We start from the raw sequence: 25,082 nt of genomic DNA, 5'->3' as shown, positions 1-25,082 counted from the left end.
TTAGATGTTTTCTTTAGATTTCTCAGAATTCTGAGAGGCTAACATGCAATCCTTTTACTTTTTCATTACTCCCCCCCCCCCCCACGGATTGAATATGGTTAGAATGCAGCCATTTCTTTCCAACCATTTAATCTGCATATAAGTAATTCAATCAGATTTAGGAATAGTTTCGAAGGAAATATTGTGTAACTTCGTTTTTTCCCCTAACTTTCCCACTCAGAGGCAGCCCTGCTAACAAATGAAAAACAGACCGCAATGAGAATCAAGGATACAGGCTTTTAACTCTTTTTCTAAAAATTACTTATTTAAAGTGCTGATGCAGGCAAAACATTTCCATGCCAATAAAACTACTAAAATGCAATTAAACATAGAATTCTCACAGCCTAGAAATCACCGATGAGTGTTGGTATATACATGCAAAAAGTCTGTAATAAACTTTCTTAACATATTTATTCAACTTAGAGCAACTCAAATACCTGAATTATAATCTCCTCAGTTATAACAAGATTGTTGGATCCCACTTGGTTCTACCAGGAAGAAGAGTTAAGAACCATGATTCTAAAACCTTTTTCCTTTGTTAATTCCTTTGTCTTGTTCTTAAAATCTTATTAACTATCAATTCTATGCTAATGATTGCATTAGATATGGACATGAATAAAACATGACAGACACTTCTGTGCTATCAGTCACAAAATATTATTAAAGATACTAGGCCCTTTCCTATTTTCCATCCTTTGAGATGAAAGTTACGTGCAGTATTTATTTCTCAAGAGACTGAAATGTAGTACTCAGGGAGACCAACCATATTTGAATTAATTCAATAAATTCACAAATCTGTAATAAAGTTTATATAGGAAAACTTGGGAAAATGATGTATGAAAAATAAATTAACATTATATTGATTTTTTAAATTAACAATTAAATAAAATAGATGAGACCACCACACGACCCAGAGAAACAGCATGGCATTACATTTCCTGCGGGTCATCCACGCTGGGCAGATGTCAGCAGAGCTTCCATACTAAGACAGACTCCAAACTCAGTGTCATACAGACTGGGTGGAACTGCCCCGGTGGGAGGACAAAGTCTCGTCTGTCAAGCTGGCGATTTTGAACTGCTGCCCTTGCCATTAGCAGCCCAACAAGTCACCACTATGGCACCAGGCCTCCTGGAGACAGGCGAGGTAGTAGAACGAGCAGTCCACTTCTGAGGGATTAGCCAGTGAAAACCTTAGGATTAGCAGTGGAATGCTGTCAGATATAGTGCCTAAAGATGAGCCCCTCAGGTTAAAAGGCAAGCAGAATATTACGGGGGAGAGCTGCTTTCTTTAAAGCAGAGTTGAAAATTGGTAGCGGTCAAAACTGAAATGGAGACCAATATCCTAGACATTAGTGAGCTGAAATAATTTTGTTTTGGCCATTTTGATTCAGTCACATGTCTACTATGCTAGGTATGACATTAGCACCACACTAATCAACAATGCTGTTGGTGATAGGATAAAATCCATATGCCTACATGGAACTACTAATGCCAAGAAGTTAAAGAGTTTTACCAACTTCTGCAGTCTGAAATTGATAAAACATGCAATTAAAATATATTGGTACTTAATGGTGATTGAAACGCGAAAAGTTAGAAACAAAGATGAAAAGTCAGTAGTTGAAAAATATAAATTTAGTATTAGATGTGATGCTGGAGAGCACATGATAGAACAAGATCAATGACTTATTCATTGGAAATATATTAAAAAATTTTGTTCAACCATAGAAATGGTAACTATCAGATGGAACACACAGGAATCAAATTGGCTCCAACTGTGGGAAGAGACCACAGAGGGTTTAAAATCAGTGACTGACTGAGGGACAGTCCATCAATTGCTCCTATGCAAGTTCAAGTTGAAGCTGGAGAAAAGTAAAGTAAGTCCACATGCGCAGAAGTATGACTTTGAGTATAATGACCTGAACTTAGAAACTGAAGAAGCTCAAGAATAAATTTGATGCATTGAACACTAATAATCAGAGAAGACCAGGCCAGTTGTGGAATGACATCAAGGATATCATATAGGAAGAAAGCAAAGATTACTGAAAAAAAGGAAAGACAGACCGATATGGATGTTGAAAGATTCTGAAATCTGTTCTCAGAGTAGCTCAAGTGAGATGATGAAATGAAAGACCAGAATAAATGACTTCAAAGGACAATTCAAAAAGATAAAGTATTAAAATAACACGTGAAACATTTGGATTTAGAAAATAGAAAAGGAAGAAACAAGAGGAAATGGGTGCATTGGGATTTTATCATTGCATCATATTTATTCAACCTATATGCTGAGCAAATGGCGCAAGGAGGTAGGCAATATGGAGAAGAATAGGGCATTAGGATTGGAGGAAGACTAATGACCAGTCTGTGATGAGCAGATGACCCAACCTTGCGTACTAAAATCAAGTTTGTTTGTTTGTTTTTCATGTCCATCATCTATATAACATAGGCAGGATAAACAATCTCTAAGAGAAAATAATGATTCCAGGGGGACATGGGAGAGGAGGAGGTGGGGGAAAGGAAAGAGGAAGCCAACAAACCCAGGGACAAGGGAACAAGTGAACTAAACTCGATGGCGAGGAGGGCATAGAATGTCTGGTGGGGTTTGATCAAGTGCCATGTAGTTGAGAGGAATTACTGAGAGCCGAATAAAGGTGAACTTGATAGTGAGACAAGAGGAAAGTAAAAGGAAATAGGGGAAAGAATTAGGAGACAAAGGACACTTATAGAGGTATAAATACAGGCATGTACATATGTAAATACATTTATATATAATGACAGGGACATAGATCTATGTATATACATTTTATAGGTTAAAGTATTTTTTTATTATGTGAGAATAGTTTTTTAAATCATTTTATTGGGGGCTTGTACAACTCATCACAATCCAGACATCCATCCATTGTGTAAAGTATTAAGGTAGCAGATGGGCATTGGTTCTCTACTCAAGTACTTCCTTACAAGAATACTTTGTTTTAATAACCTCACATTCGGTGATGCTCACCTTCCACACATGATGCTGAAGACAAAATGGAAGTATAAGCAAATGTGATGAAGAAAGCTGATGGTGCCCAGCTATTACAACATACAGCTTCTGTGTTCATAAAGTCTTGCGAGATAAACAAGCAACCATCTAGCTGGGAAGCAACTAAACCCACATGGAAGAAGCAAACCAGCCTGTATGATAAAGAAGTGTCAACAGGATGTATCAGAAGACCCAAAACAAACAATCATATAGATGCAAACAAGGGGGTATGGAGCAGACACCCAAAGCCCATCTGTAGACAACTGGACATCCCCTCACAGAAGGGTCACAAGGAAGGGATGAGCCAGTCAGAGTGCAGTATAGCACTGACAGAACATACATTCCTCTAGTTCTTTAGTGCTTCCCCCTCCACATTATCACGACCCCAGTTCTACCTAACAAATTCGGCTAGACCAGACCATGTACACTGGTACACGTAAGAGCTCTCAACACAGGGAATCCAGGAGAGTTAAACCCCTCAGGTGCAGTAATGGGAATAGCGATACCATGAGGGTAGGGAGAAGGTGGGGGGAGAAAAGGGGAACTGAGTGCAATGATCAACATATATCCCCCCAACCCAGGTTAACGAACAACAGAAACATAGGTGAAGGTTGACGGTGGACGGTGTAAGATATGAAAATAATAATAATAATTTATCAAGGGTTTGTGAGGGTGGGAGATTGGGAGAGGGAGTGAAAAATGAGGAGCTGATACCAAGGGCTCAAGTAGAAAAAGAATGATTTGAAAAGGATGATGGTAACATATGTACAAATGTACTTGACAGAATGGATGTATGGATTGTTGTAAGAACTTTAAGAGCCCCCAATAAAATGATATAAAAACAAAAAAGCAAAAAGAACTTGAAACTTTTACTGATAAAGATCAAAGACTGCAACCTCCAGCCTGGATTATACCACAAAATTCTCACAACTAGACCACTAAGGAATATACCATGATAGACAGAAAAGACTGAAGTATCAAGGACTTGATTTTACTTGGATCCACAATCAACATCCATGGAAGCAAATGTCAAGAAATCAAAGGGCATTGTTTTAGGAAATCTGCTGCATAAAGTGTTAAAAGGCAAAGATGTCACTTTGAGGACTGAAGTGAGCCTGACCCAAACTACGTGGTATCTTCAGCACCTCACATGCGTGTGAAAGCTGGACAACAAATCGGGAAGACTGCAGAACTGACGAATGACGGCATGAGACGGTTGTGTTATCACGGGACTCCAGAACAGGGCATCCGGGTTGGAATAAGGATAGCCAGAGCTCTCCTGGGCAGCAAGGAGGGGAGAATTTGTCTCTGCTACATTTGGCATGTAATCAGGAGGAGCCTCTCCTTGCTGAGGGGCATGATGCTTAGTAAACTTGATGGTAATCAAAAAAGAGGAAGACCCAGAGGGAGATTGACTGAAACAGTGGCTACGACAATGGAATCAAACACAGCAAGGATGGTGAGCAAGGCACAGGCTGGAGAGCGTTTTGTTCTGTTGTATGTAAGATTTCTATGAGTAAGAACCAAGTGGACAGCACCGACCAACTACAACATGTTTCTAAATTCACTCTTAAGGGCTAAATATCGAGAGACAGTTTCCTAAGGGAATAGCTGTCAGTTTGTCCATCTCTCAGTTTAGCAGACAGTGGTGGTCTGGTGTAGCTGTGATGCTGGAAGCTATCTCACTGGTGTTTTCAATACCAGCAGGTTCCCCCAAAGCGAACATGTTTCAGCAGAGATTCAAGTCCAAGAAAAGACAACCAAGAAAGAATGTGCTCTCCACTTTGGAGAAAGAAGCCTCTGAAAACCTTATGCACAGCTTCGAAGCATTTTCAAATACTGCAAGCCTAAACAAAGGAAACAACATTGTTAGAGATACTGCCAGCAGGTGTGGGCACTCAAAATGGGACTGAAGAGGAGGTTTCTTGGAGGGCAGTCGCCCATGGTGATGTGGGTTGGACAGAGCTGTGGGAGTGGAGGCTTCGGGGTCTTCCTTTGCTGATGGAGCACAACCCAAGGTAACGAGAAAACAGTTGCAAACATCTTCTAATGACTGGGACTTGGAATATGTAAAATATGTATTTAGGAAAATTGGAAGTGATTAAAAAGGAAATGGAAGGCATTAAGATTGATGTCTTGGGCATTAGTGATTCTAAATGGACTGGCATTGGCTATTTTGAATCAGAAAATAATATGATTTACTATGCCAGGAATAACACAATTAACAGGAATGGCAGGACATTCACTGTCAGAAAGGACCTTGCTAAATCCATCAAGAAGTGCAAGGCTATCTGTGATTGAATTATATCTATCTGCCCTCTGGGAACTCCAATCAATACCACGATAATTCAACTTTATGAACCAACCACAAAACCTAGTGATGAAGAATAATTGAAAAATTCTACCAACGACATCAGTTGAAAATTCATCAAACAAGCAGTCAAAATGCATTGGTAGTAATTGGTGATTGGAATGGAAAAGTTGGAAACAAAGAGTAAGAAACATTGGTTGGTGACAGAAATTAAGCCAGAGATCACATATTGGGATTCTGCAAAACCAGCAACTTGATCAAGGCAAATGTCTTTTTGCAACAACAAAAAGGTGACTATAAACATGGACTTCCCCAGATGGAATACACAGAAATAAAATTGACTACATCTGTGGGAAGAGATGATGGAGAAGTCCAATATCTGCAGCTAAAACCAGGCCATTGGCTGATTGTGGAACGGACCATTAATTGCTCATATGTAAGCTCAGGTTGGAGCTGAAGAAAATTTTAACAAGTCCATGAGAGCTTAAATATAACCTTAAGACTATCCCACCTAATTTCAAGACTATTGAATTTCATTGAACTTCAGGCACTGACTGCTCATGACAGAAGAAAACCTTATGGTCTGTGGAGGACATCAAGACTATCATTCATGAAGAAAGCAAAAGGTCATTAAAAAGACAGGGAGGAAAGAAAAGATCAAAGTGGATGCCAGAAGAAAATTTGAAACTCACTCTTAATCCTAGAGTAGCTAAAGCAAATGGAATAAAGGATGAAGTCAAGGAGCTGAATAGAAGATTTCAAAGGGAAGCTTGAGAAGACAAAGCCAAATACTATAATAAAACGTGCAAGGAGCTGGAATTAGATAACCAAAAGGGAAGAACATGCTCAGCATATCTGAAACTAAAAGAACTCAAGAAAAAAATCATGCTTCGAGTTGCAGTCTTGAAAAATTCTATATGCAAAATATTCAATGATGGAAGAAGCATCAAGAGAAGATACAAAGAGTACACAGAATCACCATACCGAAAAGGGCTTCCACCATTTCAGGAGGTAGCATAAAAGTAAGAACCAACCGTGCAGAAGGAAGAAGTTCAAACTGCACTGAATGAGTTAGCCAAAAACAAAGCTCCAGGAATTGATCTGTTTCAGAAAGCTGAAGAAGCACTGGGAGCACTAACTCATCTATGCCACGAAATTTGGAAGACAGCTACTTGGGCAAATGACTAGAAGAGATTCATTTTTGTCCATTTCAAAGAAAGGTGACCCAACAGAATGTTCAAACTATAGACTCATATCACTGATATTCAGACACAAAGTAAAATATTTCTTAAGATCCTCCAACAACAGTTGTAGTACATTGACAGGAAACTTAGAAGTTCATTAATTATGCAGTCATTTGACTGTGGTCCATAATAAACTATGGATAATCTTAAGAAGGAGAATTCCAAAAATTGGGAACTTGTACATGAATCCTGAGGCAGTTTTGTGAACAGAACAAAGGAATACTTTTAAAATCATACTTGATCAATCTGTATGCTGAGAAAATCATCAGAGAAGATGGATTATATGAAGAGTGTGGCATCAGGATAGGAGGAAGGCTTATTAACAACCTGCAGGAGAGGCTACAACCTTGCTTGCTGAAAGTGAGGAGGTTAAAGACTGTAGCCTTCAGTATGGAATACAATTCAATATACGGAAGACCAAAATCCTCACAACTGGATCAATAGGTAACATCATGATAAATGGAGAAAAGGTTGAAATTGTCAAGGATTTTGTCCTACTTGAATCCACAATCAATGCTCATGGAAGAAGCAATCATGAGATCAAAAGATGCATTTCATTAGGTAAATCTGCTGCACAACACCTCTTTAGTGTATTGAAGAGCAAGGTTATTACTTTGAGGACTAATGTATATCTGACCCAAGTCATAGTGTTCTCCATTGTATCATGTGTGTGAAAGTTGGACAGTGAATAAGGAAAACCCTAGAAGAATTGATGCCTTTGAATTTTGGTGCTGAAGAAGAATATTGAAAGTACCATGGATTGCTAAAAGAACAAACCAATCTATATTGGAAGATCAGAGTGCTCCTTTGAGGCAAAATGGTACATACTTTGGACATGCTGTTAGGAGAGACGGGTCCCTGGAGGAGGGCATCATGTCTCATAAAGTGGAAGGGCCATGAATAAGAGGAACGCCCTCAAGGAGATGGACTGACACATGGCCACATCAACAGGCTCAGGCATACACACAATTGGGAGGTTGGTGCAGTGTTGCTTCTGTTGGCGCATGGGGTCACTATGGGGCAGAACCAACTTGATGGCACCTAACAACAGGGGCAAAGTAGGGGAGGTTGGTGGGTAGTGGGGCTCTAACAAGTACAAGAAAAATGTTCTAAAATTGGTTCTGGTGATGATTACTGACTCTCTGGATTATGATTGAACTATTGAAATGTACCTTATGTGAACTGTGTGTCAATAAACATTTTTTTTTTTAAAAGGGCAATAGCAAGCAAGAGAGGTGTGAGAAAATATTTTTAAATCACATTATCTGACATGGAATTTGTATCTCAAATATATACAGAACTCTCAAAATTGAATAATCTGAAAATAATTCAATAACATTTGAATATTTCACTGAAAAAATATTGACAGATGACAAATTAGAAAATTTACAAATACTCTGTATTCTTGCAATTAAAGGAAGTATAAATTGAAACCCCAGAAACAAATAACTACACTCTTCTTAAAACGTCTAAAATTTTAAGTCTTAAAACATCTAAAATTTTAAATCTGACAGACGTATATGGAACAACTCATTGAAAAATTGTAAAAAACTTTAGGCAAGAGTTTGGCGTTTTCTTTAAAAGTTAAATATACCAAACTTGTAACATCCTTTCGATTTCTTTTTCTCAAGAGAAATGAGACAATATGTCAGTGCTAACACTTGTATACAAATGTTCACAGCTGCTTAAAAAAAAATCTATGTACATAAAAACAACCCCCCCCAGAAAATCCAAATGTTCACTTTAAATAGGAAAATATACAAACAAAATGCAATATATTCCCTAGATTACTATCCATCAAAGGAATACAGTATTGATCCATAAACATGAATTAGTTACAAAATTATGTGAAAAAGTGAGTATAAAAACTTACATAAAATTTGAGGCGTGTATTGTATACACATAGGAGCTTAAAAACTCTGGACGATGGAATGAAAACACAATGGCACTTTCCCACAAAATTCTTCCTTTTTTAAAATCATTTTATTGGGGGCTCATACAACTTTTATTTTTTTAATCATTTTATTGGGGGCTCATACAACTGTTATCATCACAATCCACACATACATCCATTGTGTAAAGCACATTTGTACATTCGTTGCCCTCATCATTCTCAAAACATTTGCTCTCCACTTAAGCCCCTGGCATCAGCTCATTTCCCCCCCTCCCTCCCCGGCTCCCCTCCCTCATGAAACCTTGATCATTTATAAATTATTATTATTTGTCATATCTTACATTGTCTGACGTCTCCCTTAACCCACTTTTCTGTTGTCCTTCCCCCAGGGAGGTTATATGTAGATCCTTGTAATCGGTTCCCCCTTTCCACCCCACCCTCATGTATATATATGCTTGTGTGCGCACAAGCATATATATACATGAGTCAATTACATATGTTAAATATAATAAATATATTTAAAATTAAATACATATAGGAAAAGACAGCGAGTGGTTCTGAAGTCCTGGTAAGAGATTAAGAAGAGCAGCACTGTTCATAGACTATGGTGCTTTTCAAGTTGGTATGAGGGGTTTCAAAAGTTCATGGAAAAATTGATAATGAAGTTTTTCCAAATGGAATTTTCTTGAAGCCCCTCATTTGTATGTGTGTCTACATAAAACATAACAGATTTATATTTTTAAATCTGAGTGGTTTATTTGTATGACAATTTACCAGTTAAGTGAAGCTATTTTTAAGTGAATACGGGCATTTGTCTATGTGTCACTGAAATATAAAACGCATTAAGATTTTTGTAATGTTTTTTTATCTGTTTTATTAAGTAGTCCAACACTGGCAAACCACAGAAGAGGTTTACAAACTTTTAGCTTTGTGATCCCTGTACACCCTTAAATTCTGAGGACCCAACTTTTTTGTTTATGTGTAGGTTGATGCTATTTTGATCGAGAACATTAACAAAGCTGATATATGTTTAAAAACCATTTACTTTAAAAAAAAAGCACAAACTACATTGGTGACTCAGTTAAGTATTTCAAACACCTCAAGGGAATGGGTTACAGGGTTAAAAGGCTTGGGATCACAGTGTCAGGAGACAATGAGATAAATTGGTTTAACATAGTTCACAAAGAATCCTTTACATTCTATATTACCGGGTAGCATTGGGACAGTCTTAAAAACTTGTCAGTGAACATCCGATGATATACAACTATTGTCTCTACTATTATGAAGTAAAAAATAATTAAGAAAAGCAAAGATTCAAAGGAGAAACTAGTCCACCAGACTAATAGCTCACATGAAGTACAGCTTCTCATAACCTGTGGCCTGAAGAGCTAGATAGTGCCCACTACTACTACCCACTATTCTAACCAGAGACACAAGAGAAAGCCCTGGATACGATGGGTGGAAAATGTACAACACAATTCAAATTCTTAAGAGTACAGACTTACTTAACCAACAGAGTTTGGAAGAACCCTGAGACTATTACCCTAAAATAACCTTTGGACTTGAAATTAAAGCTATTTCTGCAGGCCACCTTTCAGAGAAATAACAGATGATTTTCAATAAAAATAATTTGACCTGAGAGTTATGTGGTCCCTTATACAAAAATTATGAGTAGAGCGCCAACAGTTATCCAAAAGCGAAGATGAAAGGCCAGGAGGAGAGGGGAGCAAGATCAAAGGAAACAGCCCACAGAAGGGAAACCCTGAGAGTGCGGACACACGGAACAGCGAAACCAACCGCATGCACACCGTGCAAACTGTTCAAAAGGGTTCTGATTTGCTGTGTAAACTTTCACCTACAGCACAATAAAAAATATTAAAAATAAAACATAATAAACTCACTCCGTGTAGATTCTTAATACTTTTATTGTCGATCAGATGAAAGTTTACAGAGCACATCATCAGTTTCACATTCAACAACTCCCACACATTCTGCTTCAGCTCATCCCCTCAAAGTGTGCTTGCTTATCCAATTATTGCTTATGTTGATAGCATCTTTTTAAATAAAACAAGTTTTCTAAATAATATTAGCAAGACAAGTGGCATTTCAGAAAAATTAGAAATCATTATCTACGGCAATAAAAAGTACTTGCTGCTCTTATCTCTTTCAGTCGCGAGTCCATTGCAATAACATTGTTTGGTTGAGCATATGAAGAAAGCAATGACCTCATACAGATATGTAATTGAAAAGAGGGATGCTTCAATCGTTATCTCAGATAATTATGGATATTCTTTGATATATCACATCTCAACAAGCAGTAGCTTTACAAAACTTAGTTGTGATATGAAATATGAAAACATAATAGTAATGGTTTCACACCACACTGCATTAATTACACAGGTGCTCTGGTGGTGCTGTCAGGTAATGTTAGGCTACTCACTCAAGGTCAGCAGTTCAAATCCACCAGCTGCTTCATGGGAGAAAAATGAGACTACCTGCTCCCATAAAGATGTGCAGCCTCAGAAACCCTATATAGGCTAAGAGTCATAATTGACTTAATGGTAGTGGGTATAGATAGTGGGCAGTAGACATTACAATACTTTCATCTGTCCTACATTTTTAATGAGTACTTTACTCATGCACAATTTTTTAACAGCATGCACTGGCCATCTGGAAACTAGTAGTTCATTAAATTATACATATCTTCTAAACTCTTGACACAGCTAATTATTTCATATTCAAAAATCATATTTATTAACACTTGCACCAATCTGATCAGAGTCTAAATATTGGGAAAATACTGATTGCACACTGTCAGATACAAGTTTCTCCCAAATTAACATTTTCATTTGGGAGCTCAAATTTTGTCATTGGTTACAAATACTGTTGCTTGTTTATCTTTGAAAGGCTCCCTCCATTGATTTTCGAAAAAAATATCAGCAGAAGACTCAAGCTTGAATGGCCAGTTTCTCAGTTATTCTTTCAATTAAAAAAGGTGTTTGGAACTCAAATAATCTCACAAGTACTTTCCCCCATTTTATCACACAAAATATTAAAACAATGTAATTTGAGGATAAACAAACAATAATATTGATTCCTACAGCTCTTTCCAGGACCATTCTTGAATATTACTATCTTTTTGCTTTTCCGTTGCCTTTTCATCTGTCAATATAAAAACATGGTTTAGTGGAGTTTGGTTCCACTAGTTTGAATTACATTGAGGTGCCAGCAAATTTAGGCACAATTGCTTATAAATGTCAAGCAGTGAGAAAGGAATATGTCATACTTTTATTAGTTTTGATCCTGTGAATCTCCTGAGAGAAAGCCATGGACCTCATTATAAGACCCGGTCTACAGGCTAGAGATAATCATGAGATGCTTTCTTTTTCTCAGAAGCAAAGCAGTATAGAAATGGGTCTTAAGTTACAGTATAGTATCTATTGATGGCCTATTCAGTGTACTATGATAAAGATATGGCTTAGTGGGTGTTGCAAAGACAAATCTGTTATACTAGGGTGAGTTGCATGCTGTTATATTCTGGAAGCTATATCATGGATATTTCAAATACCAGATAGGGCACTTAGAGAAGATAGATTTCAACAGTGTTTACAGACTAGGAAGAAAAGCCTGGTGCTGTACTTCTGAAAATTCATCAATGAAGTCTCTCTGGAGAGCATTAGAACATTGTCCTATATAGTGCCTGAATATAAGCCCTTCTGATTGGAAGGCACCCAAAATACGATTAGGAAGAGCTTTCTTCCTACAGAAGAGTCAACTTTAACACCTTTGGGACCTTCATCTGATGATATACAACAGAAAATGAGAAATATCAGCTGCAAACATTCAATAGTGATTGGAATGTGGACTGTTAAGAAGTAGGACTGAAGGAAAATCGGAAATTTTCACGAATAAAATGGGATGCTAAAAATCAATAGCCTAGGCTTTAGGTGAGTTAAAATGTCCTGGTGGTACTGGTGTTGGATTTTCACTAAAACAATCTTATGGCCTAGTGTGACAAGAACGACAAATTGAAGAGGCACAGTGTTGCACTCATCGTTGAAAACAACATAGCAAGGAAATATCTGGAAGAACCCACCAAGTACAAATTCTGAAAGAGAAGAAATTGAAAGTTTTTATAATTTGTCGTAGCCTAATGGATCAATACAGTGGCTACAATAATGAGATCACAAAGGAAACAGTTGTGAAGTTGATGCCGACTGGACAGTGTTTCTGTTGTACACAGGGTCAGTATGAGTCAGAGCTGACTTAGGAGCACCTCAAAACAGCAAAAACAACTGCGGCCTTTAATTTATCAGATATGCAATCAAGATGTACTGAAAAGATACACTGACAGTTGGAATGCAGAAGTTGGATCAACAGTTGGAAAATATGTCCTTGTTGACAGAAACACTGCAGATTGCATGACAAAACTCTGCACGTCCAAAGGCTTCATTCATCAGAAATACACAATTAATGACTGTGCACATGGATCTTGCCAGACGGATTAATTAGGAATCAAATCCACTACATCTACGGAAGCTCAGTATCATTAGTCAAAACAAAGCCAGAGCCTGACTCAGAACAGACCATCAAATGGCTCATGTGCAAGATTAAGCTGAAGCTGAAAAAAATCAGAGAAAGTACTTGGAAGCTGAAGTATAACCTTGAATGTATCCCACCTGAATTTAGCCGCTATCCTCAAAATAGGTCTGACACACTAAACACCAATGACCAGAAGGCAAGAAGAGTTGAGGGGTGACATCATGAATATCATATATGAAGAAAGCAAAAGGTCATTAGAAAGAGAAGAAAAATGGAAGCTAAAGAAGCTCCGAAACAAGGATATTTGTATATATGCATTTGCCTTGCTCCCTGGGAGAAGGAAGATGATTTCTTAAAGAGTGACGGGCTCGAAAACTCACAGGGGCAGTTCTACCCTGCCCTATAGGGTCACCATGAGTTGGAATCAACTGGACAGCAGTCAGCTCAGCGAGTAACAATACCCAGGAGTGTGGCACAGCAAACGGGGCAAAATCATGAAAGCTTTTAGGCATAACCAAACATTGTGAAGGAATGAATCACCGGGTCTGGGGGCTCAGGCATAATGTAATTTACAAAGAGAATGTCCTACATCTGACTCTGATGAGCAGCTAGCTAAAGTGCAAGTATTGGTCTCTCCCTGTCCAGAAGAAAGAACAGTGATGAAAACTGAAAACAAACGGAAACAAGTAGACCAACAGACAAATGGGCTGCGCAACATCAGTCTCTACTACCCTGAGACTAGAAGTACAAACAGGGCGCCTGGCTACTACTAGCAACTGCTCTGAAAAGAAATACATTAAAGAGTTCTGGACAGAGTGAGAGAAAAACATGGACCAGAACTGAAAACCATAAAAGAAACCAGGCTTAGTGGTTAGAGAGAGACTGGTTGCATCCCAAGGTAATGTGGTCCTTAAGGCACCCTTCAGGTCTAGAACTGAATTCACCCCATGTGAGAATAATGCACCGTTGAAGACTGCAAGGGCAACATGTATCCAAGGGCAGAGGGTTAGAAAAGGAGGACTCATCAGAACAGGAAACAGGAAGGTGAATGAGGGCTAATACACTGAAGGGATTGCAATGGATGAGCTGAAACAAAATGTGTATGGATATTTTAATATAAAACTAATGACCTACTCTGTAAACCTTCACATAATTGAGAGTAAAACTTTTTTTTTTTAAACGGAGACTCTGAAACTTGATCTGAGCACAGAGTAGCAAAAGGAAATGGAAAAAATGATGATATAAAAGAACTGAACAGAAAATGTTAAAGTGTTTCTTGAGACGATAAGGTAAAGTAACAGTGAAATGTGCAGACATGGAGTTAGAAAACCAAAAGAATACATACAATCAGGACGTAGCAAGCTTAAAATTCAAAGGGAAAATTCAAACTTTAAGTTGCAATACTGAAGGAAATTATGGGTAAAAATTCAAAAAGTACAAGAAACCTAAAAAAAAAGATGGAAGGAATATACAGATTCACTGTACTACAATAAATGGCAAATGTTCAACTATTTCAGAGAACAGTGTTTTGTGAAGAACCGAGTATGGAAGGGAAAAGGTCAAACTATACAGAGGGTGTTGGCAAAAAACAAAGCTCCAAGAATTAAGAGGACACCAACTGAGATGCTTCAACAAACAGATGCAGGGCTGTAAGCACTGAGCCATCTGACAAGAAAAGGAACAAACCCAGTATTTGTACCTATGTCAAATAAAGGCAATCAGATGAAATTCAGGAGCTATCAAATAGTATTAAAATCACATTAGTAACTTTTTGCTGAGGATAACTTCTCTGTTGAGTAGGGTTACTTGAGCGTCACTGCCAGTACACACCAGTGGCAGCAATGAAAGCTGAGAGTGAGTTCAGCACAACGCCAGTCTGATTCTGGCTTTTTGATCCATGCATATCAGTTATGGAAATAGACTCCAAACTTGAGTCCCAGTTGTAGCCTTTCAATTATTTTGAAAGCATTCAATTTCCTATAAGGAATCCCTTTACTACCCTTAAAATGCCTCAACTGCATAATTTTTTCAAGTACTACTTTTCAATAAAACTACATGATACCGTTTTTAAAAAGTTTTCTTTTTAAAAAAATGTTTTCTCTGCTGTCACACATTCTGGTGGAATAGATTACAGGCTATTCCTTAAATATAGTTTTAAAAGAAACTTTAGTGTGTGTGGAATTAAATCCTAGAAATAATATTTGGTATGAGTGGAAAATCAAATTTCTATGTATGGTAGATACAGTTTATTGTATTCACGCATTCCTACCTCCTTCTAGTGCTTTGGGGCTTCAAAATGTTTGTGGAAAAGTGGGAGTTAAAAGTTTATGAAATTTTTCCATGAACTTTTGAAGCCTCATCATATGCTTTCCTGCACTACAAAGACTAGAAAAATAAAAACAATACAAAAGCAGTGTACTTTCTAAACTCTTAAAGATAATAGTTCTTGGTGAGAATTAGTATTGCCAAGTAGATAATTATATGCAGAACTCAACTCCCTCTACTTTGGTCCACTGGGTACAATTTCTCAGACTCAGTTGTTGTAGCCAATGTGATCCAAACCATCTTGTAGGGACCAGGAATTTTACAAATCCAACCAGTGGCTAGTTTCGGGGAATTTGAATGCCTGGGTAAGACAAACAAATACGGCAACCAATCGAGTCCTGAACCGATTCCATGACCTAGGTGAAGATCGTTATGGCAGTCAGGGTGAGATGGGAGTGCTGGAACTGTTCTTCCCTTCCAAAGAGCTCAAGCAACACTGCATTCCTAAGAAAACAGTAAATATTAGGGCCATCCCCTCACCGAAGGGACAGCAGGAAAGGATGAGTCAACCAGGGTGCAGTATAGCACCTACAAAGCAAACAATATTCCTCTGGTTCCCTGAGGATTCCTCATCCCCCACTATCATGACCCCAGTCCTGCCTTTCAGTTCTGGCTAGACCGGAACAGGTACACTGGTACAGACGAGAGCTCATGACACACGGAATCCAGGTCAGATAAACGCCTCAAGAAATGGGAGTGCCAATACCAGCGGGGTTGGGAAAAAGTGCTGGGGGGAGGAGAGGAAAGGGGAACCGATGCGCGCGCGCGCACACACACACACAGGAATAAACAACAGAAACGTGAGTGAAGGGAGAGAACAGATGGTGTAAGATAGGAAAATAATAATTTACAATTTATCAAGGTTGCATGAGGGTGGGAGGTTTTGAGAAAAAAGGGGGGAAAGAGGAGCTGATACCAAGGGCTCTAACAGAAAGTAAATGTTTAGAAAATGATGATGGCAACATATGTACAAATCCGCTTGATACAATTGATGTATGGATTGTTACAACAGCTGTAAGAGCCCCCAATAAAATGATCTTAAAAGAAAAACAAAACAAAAAAAACGACAGATTTGGGGATTGTGCATTCTATCTCATTCCCATTTAACTGCCTTGTTGAGCCTGTAGGGAAAGAGTGGTTTTGTGGAAAGAGAACAAATTCATTAAAACTTAAATCACTCATGTACAATTACATACACATACATATATAAAAAACAAATGTTTTCAGATATTGAAAACTGATTTGTGTATTTCTATATATGAAATGCTTTTCATAAAATATTTCAGAACTTTTAAATATTAAAAATTTCCCGACAGTCTTCTGACAGATAGCTACTTCTGTCATTGTAAATATCAAGAGAGGAAAAAAAAACTCTCATGATAATTTTAGGGATTTAAATTCTTTTATTCATTTTCACTAAAATCAAAGATGATGTCAGCAAAATAAAAATAATTTCAAAAGCTACAGTTCACATAATCTTAATGCTTGCTTCTCGTTTTCATTCTTAGAAAAGTAACAGTATCCAGTTCAGGGAACCCAATAGTCCTGATTCTCCAAGAATATGATATTACAGGCTGAAGCACAACACAGTGCATCCTAAAACATTTACATTAACTTTCAGATCTTTTTACAGGAAAACTCACTCTACTATATATGTTGGGCTTAACTGGTTATTTGAAGTTTTTGTTTTTAAATCAGAGTATACAAAAAAGCTTTTGTAATCAGTTACAAAAAAGCTTAAAAAACCCTTATTCATAGAATGTACCATGTTGCCACAAAAAAATTATGTATCAGTATTTCAAACATAACTTGAAATTGAATGAGAAAGAAGAGTGCTTTACCAGAGATCTTTATCACTGCAAAATAAATAGTAGGTATACACATGCATACATATATATAACATACACACATACAATCGTAACACAGGATGAAAAGAAAAAAATCAGTATTTGCAGCAAGTAGATTATAAGTCTAAAAAACTCAAGAAAATAATTGAAAAACTAATAGAATTATAATAAGACATTTGGGAAAGGAGGCTATATATAAGAATTACCGTATGATAAAATTGAAAGCATTTCTATAGACCAATAATAACCAAGTAGAAGGGGAAAACACTTCAGGGAGTGGGGTGGAAGTAATAGCATTGACAATAAAAACAAATGTTTTTAATAAACGTTTTAGAAATGTTAGAGATATTTAAAAAACAAAGCTACATTCCAAGACTAAAAGTTCATCAAAGTAGAGGCTTATTTGGTTCCTGGATGAGGAGACTAAACATAGTAAAACTGTCAATTAATGCTTTAAGTTCAACAAGATTTCTACTGATTTGAAAAAGAAAAGTGCCCCCCCCCCCCCCCGAAAAAAAGTAGGCAGCTGCACTGTTGTGATACAAAAATTCCTTGGCGCTATACCTTCTTGATGGTTTTTTTCCTTCCTTAATGCAGCTTTGAATTCTCTTCAAACTTCTTCAAAATAAGGCCCCTACATTGTCCTGTGTACCATTTCTCTGCAACCACTCGCTGTTCACAGAGACATGTCTCAACATGTTCTGCTTGGAATAAACTGATGCGTGTGCAGACTGGTACCCTAGCAGCAATACTTTTTACTTACCTTTAGACAATACACTACACCAGCGGTTCTCAACCTGTAGGTCGCAACCCCTTTGGGGGTTGAACGATCCCTTCACAGTAACAGTAGCAAAATGAGTTATGAAGCAGCAACGAAAATAATTTTATCGTTGGGGGTCACCACAACATGAGAAACTGTATTAAAGGGTCACAGCATTAGGAAGGTTGGGAACCACTGCATTAGACAATTAACAATTTTGACATGGTAGAAAGAAAAAAATTACCATGCCCATCAGATAAAAGTTTTCTTAAAATTTTAAAGTTAAATAAACAAAAAATTAGGAAAAGATGCAAATAGGTAGTTACTAAACTTCAAGTAGGCAATCAGTTATGGAAAGATGATTGACTGTATTCATTAATCTTTAAAACGAGCTATATTTCTATTGATCATTTCAGCAAAAAAGTAATTTCCAACAAACTCTACAATGAGTGTGTTTTAATGTACGATTTGTGGAAACATCAAACTAGTGTTTTCACAAAGTATGCAATAACACCCCCTGGATTGATTGATCTGGGAAGCTGCAAAAAACAGATTCCTACAATTTGTCTTGGATTATGGACTATAGTATAAAAGTTTTTATTGTCAGGGGGGTACTGAGTATTTTTTTTTCTTTCTGAAAATGGGGTGGTAGACCAAATAAGTTTGGGCACCTATGGTGTAAATTGATATATATATATATATATATATATATATATATATATATATATATATATATATATATATATTTATAAATGTTTGTGCCATTGAATCGTAAAAAGGACCTTCTCTAAAAGGGAATTATTGTGATAGAAAACAAAATAGGAAACAACTTAAGAAAAGTGTTGTTATATATGGTATATCAATACCATTGCAAGTTCATTGTACATTAAAATGCCATTAACAAACAAAAATTTGATTTAGTAGACCAGGAGTTTTGTTCAGAAATCTTATTTTTAATAACAGAGAAGAATGATAAGTGTCAATATTTGCCATTCTTTGAAAAGGAGTGGTCCATACTGAAAGAAATATTAAATAGAAAAACCAATCTTAAATGTGTTTCTTAAGAACACAGTTTGAAAGTGAAAAGATGAACAACGGATGCATGGATATTAATTCATGAAAAAGTCTGGGAGAAATTTAAATTTTTAACAGAGGATATTTTGGGGGAAGGACATAAGATCTTAAGGGATGAAGAGTAAAAGAAAATTTTCACAATTTCTATAAATATCTGTAGTATTTTAATTTTTATATCAAGAATATCGTTATATATTACCCGTATGTTAAAAATATAAAACAATGAAAAAGTAAAATAAATTTTAATGTTATGTTCGTTTCCCAAGTGAAAAATGACTTTTATAGATTATACTCTATTAACATGATAAGTGGTTGGCATTTCTTACAGTACTTTTTGCCTTTAAAAGAAATGTCCCTTCCTGTCTTTCTGAAGTACATATACATGCTTCCATGAATCGTCTCTGCCAATGATAATATTACCCATGGAAAGAAGATGCTTCTCTAGCATACTGGGCCATTCTCGGGGATGAATTTTGAACTTATGACGACAAACGCAGAGAGTGGACTAAAATAGGTGATGAGTAGCTGTTTCTCTTCTGTGATTTCTCCAGGGGTAAACCACTAACGGCAGTTTAAAAAAGTGGGGATCTCTTTCTTACAGCATGGATGGCATCTGGGAGTTTGAGACTTCAGTCACTGGGCTTGGCTTGGGGGGCTCATGACTCATAATTTCAAGTAGGAATTACCTCATGAGTCTAAAGTTGACAAGCTTTCCAACGAAGTGGAACATTTCTAAGGCATTCATTATTACAACATGCTATCACTCCCTGAATCCAATTAGGCAATAATTACACACAGATTTCTTGGTTAACCAGGAAACAGTTACTATGTATTTTGCATTTTGATACTACAACATTAATTAAAAAAACAAACACCATATAATTAACAGATGACATTGTAATGTACACATCATAACAGATTATTTTACTGATGGATAATGATTTTAACCTAAATTATTCCTAAATCTTTTCTAGAATAAAGAATGATTTCATCTCCACCTCAATTTCTGACTCTTTTAAGTAAAATGATAGCAAAGAGTCGATCCTTTGAAGTCCCTGAGCATCGTGAAAGATTAACAGGCTAATAACCACAAGGCTGATGGCTTCAGTCCACCCAGAGGCTCCTTGAAAGAAAGGCCTACTGGTCTACTTCTAAAAAAAGTCAGCCAAGACAACCGTCCAGAGCAGAGTCCCACTCCACATGCGCTCACCGTGTGAGTCAAAATCAGCTCAATGGCAACTGATTCAACAGATAGGTACAACTTTTACACCTACAAGACAAAATAAGCAAACACAAACAAAACCCTATACATTTTCAACTACTCAATTTTACAGGAGAGAAAAAAGGTCACAAAGCCATTAAATGACCTCCTCTGGCTTACAAAGGTCAATGTCTGTTATCACCAGCAGGTTTTCCCCCATCAATTTTATTTTTCAAATTATCTTCCACATTAAATCTTCATTTCTACATATATCCATTATGCAATATTCCACAACAATAATTTTATCATCTGCTTCAAGGTTCCTACTTTCAAAATTGATTTTTCAGAGAAGTTTTCTTGGATCAAAGAGTGCTAAAATTTATAGTTAGAACAAGTTGGACAACACACATTATTCAAGAGAAACCTTCCTTTTGTATTCGTTTAGCAGTATCTATATATGCGGCAATTGTATTTTCTTAACTAAAATCCATGACATGAACATAAATCCAAATCATTTTTTTCTACCTCAGAAGCTCCTGTAAATATTATATAACCAAGTGATTTTTATAGACAAGAACAAAACTACATACAATAAAAGTCCTAGAAAATCTACATTTAAAAAAAATCTTCAAAAATAAATCTATGCAAGCCACAATCTACAAACTACATTCCAGTTACACAAACTTTAACCTTTGTCTAAGATGATCTGGTCCAGGGAAAGAGGTTTCCATATGTTACATAGGGAAGATAATACAGTTAGTTTGGTCATCAATAAAGCCCCTGTCTAAAGAGTGCTCAGAATAATTTTTGGCATATATTTTATAAATACATGTGTACAATGAAGTATATAAAAGTGCACTCACTGTAGTCATACTATGTTTGTTGGTTAAGTTCTAGTTTTGTTGACGAAGATAACGATCTTTTGACAAAAATTACCAACAGCTCCAGCTATTTTGTTGGCTTTCCCACTGTTTGTCAAGTTAGTTTTGTGCTAATAAAGACAGGAGGCTAAACTCTTTATGACGGAACAGGAGGTCTGAAAAGATGGCATGGCTTCCCTTCCAAGACCGCTGACATGTAAGATGACAAAGCAGGTTTGGGCCTGCCAGAAGCCATTCCCTTTCCCCTAGCCCTCGGCCTTGGCAAAAGGCTCTCCGCATACCAGGACCTAGAGAGTAGAAGTGGAGACAATCTCGAGAGACAGACTTTTGGAATTTTCCCACTGAATTCAATGAATAATTTGCCTTATTTTAAACTAAAGATACAGGGCATTTCAGGGAAAAAATATTATGGCCTATCACCAGAAGTAATAAAACCCCAGCATAGAACTACAGCCTCACAAGTTTACACGGTTAACAGAGCTAACACACTAAGAATAAAAAACGTCAGATAGTCTGATGGCTTAAAATTTGCCAAATCTAAAATGCTGAATCATTACTTTTACATGAACCACTGTAAAATCTGGTTCACAACTACCAGCCGCTTCACAGGATAAGCCATCTGCTCCTATAAAGATTTACAGCCTCAGAAAATGCCTATGAGGTCGGGATCAACTAGGTTGGCAGATTTGGTTTTTGATTTCATACTAAAACTGAAGTTATCATAAATGTAATATGAGTACCAATATTTGGATCTAGAATTTTAAACTGGAACATATGCTCATTATTGCTAAATAAAGTAGTGATGAATTTTTTTACCTTGGACACAAAATACTTTACAAGTATAAAATGTAGTAGTCTAAGTAGAAGCAACTTTATTATTATTATTATTAATTGGGGTTAATACATGTATCAAATCATCCCATATTTCCATCATGTCCACGAGAATTGTACATTTACTACCACAGTGTTTCCAAACTTTCTCTTTCTATATAGATCTCTTGACATCACCCCTTCACCCCACCACCACTTCCTTGTCCCTCTCTCCCCAAAACCCTTATTCCACTCTGTGAGGTAGGTTATTGTGTCAAGTAGGCCTACATCGTGTGTGTGTGGAGTTTAATCAGGTCGAAGCTAGATCGGCGGGCTACAGAGATACATACTTTGAGCTGCTGGCATCCCCTCTCTTTCTCCCTGGTGATCTGACCAGAGCTCTCTTGCCTGAGCTTGTCCTATGCCTCAATTGCTTGCTGTGCTATTTTGGGCCGAGCCAATCTGTGAATCTTGTCCCCTTGCTATGTATACAACCAGCTTCCCCACCCTTCTAGAGGAGCCTACAGGACAGCTTCCACTTCAGCACTATTGGCTTCTGCTGTGCCTCAACTTCTCATCTTCCTACTGTTGCTGCCTCACCCTGTATTTCTTGCCTGTGGACAGACTCTACTGTCTGCATCCTTGACCTTGAACCAGCAGCCCACGTGACTTGAAGGACCTTTGGTATATTAACTGTTCCACAAAAGTGAGTTCAACTGAGCCCTCTGTACTGTTGTGTGAAATAATTAGCTGTTATATTCCTTCTCGCTTTATAGATCTGTCTATCTGCCTGCCTATCATTATCTATCTATCTATCTATCTATCTATCTATCTATCTATCCATCCATCCATCCATCCATCCACCTATCTAGTTTTGTTTCTCTAGGGAACCCTGCCTAACACACACTTGCTGACTCCAGAGGTTTATCAGTCCTGGTTTTCATACCGCCACCCCCAAAAATGAAGAAACAGATACCGCAACTTCAAGAGGGTGACCCCGAATGACATAATACTTCCAATATGTCCCCTAATATGTACAATCAAAAAACAAACAAAGCAATACAGCCCCCCAAAGCATTTTAGTAACCAGATCAGGTCCAGAATGCATCCTAGGGGAATCTGCTGACAAGCTCTAGCTGTTCAAGACAGGCTTCTGCCTTTGACCCTCCATACTCAACAGTGTACCCCGTTTAGTGACCACTTTCCTCCTATCCCTCAATTATGGACAAAGGGAGTTCCCCGGAGGTTTATTTCCTATATTATTAATTTATGCTTAGTTAACCTGGCCCTAACTATTTTTGTCACTAATTAGTAGACAAATTTTGATCCTAAGAACATTTCAGAGAAGTGATTTAGTAACGTAAGAATTAAGTATTGCTATGTAACCCCCCCTCCCTGCCGCCGCCCCCTGACTCTTCCAACAGTTTGTCATACTGTAGAGACTTGTAGGCTGCTGCAATGATGGAAGCTGAACTACCAGTATTCCAAATCCTAACAAAGTGACCCAGAGGTAGACAGGTTTCAGTGAAACTTCCAGACTAAGACAGATAGGAAACAAGAACTTGGAAATTTACTTCTAAAAAAATTTGGCCAATGAAAACATTACCTATGGCAGCAGAATATTGTGTAATGTAGTACCAAAAGATAAGCTCCTCAATTTGGAACAAACTCAAAATAAACTGGGAAATAACTAACTCCTCAAATAGGGTTGATCTTCAAGAATCGATCTGACACATTAAATACTAACAATTAAAGACCAGATTAGTTGCAGAACGACATCAAGAACATCATAAATGAAGAAAGCAAAAGGTCATTAAAAAAAAAGATCGAATGGATTATCAGAAGAAACTCTAAAACTAGCTTGTAAAAGAAGAATAGCCAATATGAATTGAGTGATAGTAACTAAAGTAAAAGAGTTTCAAAGGGTGAATACAGAACAGAAGCTATTATAATGAAATGTACAAAAACCTGAAATTAGAAAGCTTAAGAGTGTTGAATATAATTACAATTGCTCAAACTGAAAGACCTAGAGAAAAAAAAATCAAACTTCAATCAAAATGAAGGATTCTCTGGGCAGCGCATTGAAAGAGATAGGAAGCATCAAAAGAAGACAGAGGAGTCTTTAAGTGAGAAACAAGTTCAAAAAGAAAAGAAGAAGATAGAATACATACAGAGAGCTACTGTGCCAAAAAGAATTGCCAATATTCAAGAACTTCAGGAGGTAGTAAATGATCAAGAACTGTTGATGCCGAGGAAGTCCAGGTTGTACTTGGAGGCACTGGTTAAAAAACAGAAACAAGGTCCCAGGAATTAAACATTAATTCAATGGAATGTAGAAATCACTGAAAAAGATAATTAATATCACATACAAGTAACATTTTGCTAAATGGTTGTACCAGTCTATCAACGGAGAACTGCCAGAAACTCAAGTGTGATTAAGAAAAGAGTGTGGAATACTGGATATAATTTCTGATGTCAGATAGATCTTGATCACGTGCATAGAATGCCAAAAAAGTTGCTTTCTTTTGTTTTACTGACTATGTAACCTCCTTCAACTGTGTGCATCACAGCAAACTAGAGATCACATGACAAAGAATGAGGGCCCCAGAACACTATGTATTCCTGTGAAATCTGCACACAGACTGAACAGCACATGTTTGAACAGAACAAGGAGTTATTATTACAGTTTAAAACCAGAAAAGGTGTCCATTAGGGTTATTTTATTTCACCATACTTATTCAGTCAGTATGCTGAGCTAATTATCTGAGAAACTGGATTAAATGAAGAAAGTGGCATTATGACTGAAGGAAGGCTTAACACCCTTTGACATGCAAATGACAACTTGCTAAAGTGAGGAGGACTTGAAGTACTTACTGATTCGGATCAAAGAATATGAACTTCAGAAGAACTTACATCTCAATCTAAAGAAATAAAAACCTCACAACTGGACCAATAAACAACCTCACGTACAATGAAGAAAAGAGTGGTTGAGGATCTCATTTTACTTGGCTTCACAGTTATGCTGCTAAAACCTCTTCCCAAAGTGCTAAAAAGCATAGCTGTCACTTTGAAGATTAAGTTGTGCCTGACCCAATCCATGTATTTTCAATTTCCTCATCTGCATGCAGAAGTTGA

At 37.2% G+C, this 25,082-nt stretch overlaps 1 protein-coding gene across 1 annotated transcript in view; it reads right to left on the bottom strand.

Annotated features, from left to right (window-relative positions):
• NECTIN3 (nectin cell adhesion molecule 3) overlaps nt 1-25,082 on the bottom strand; it is a 126,301-nt gene that overhangs the window by 38,382 nt on the left and 62,837 nt on the right. The gene's annotated exons all lie outside the window — the stretch shown is intronic.

This window comes from Echinops telfairi, unplaced genomic scaffold (genome assembly GCF_000313985.2).
Source record: "Echinops telfairi isolate 266 unplaced genomic scaffold, ASM31398v2 ScPeMD7_6;HRSCAF=24_0, whole genome shotgun sequence".
NCBI classification, from domain to species: domain Eukaryota; kingdom Metazoa; phylum Chordata; class Mammalia; order Afrosoricida; family Tenrecidae; genus Echinops; species Echinops telfairi.
Note: the sequence above shows the minus strand (reverse complement) of the source record. Positions and strands in the feature narration are given on the sequence as shown.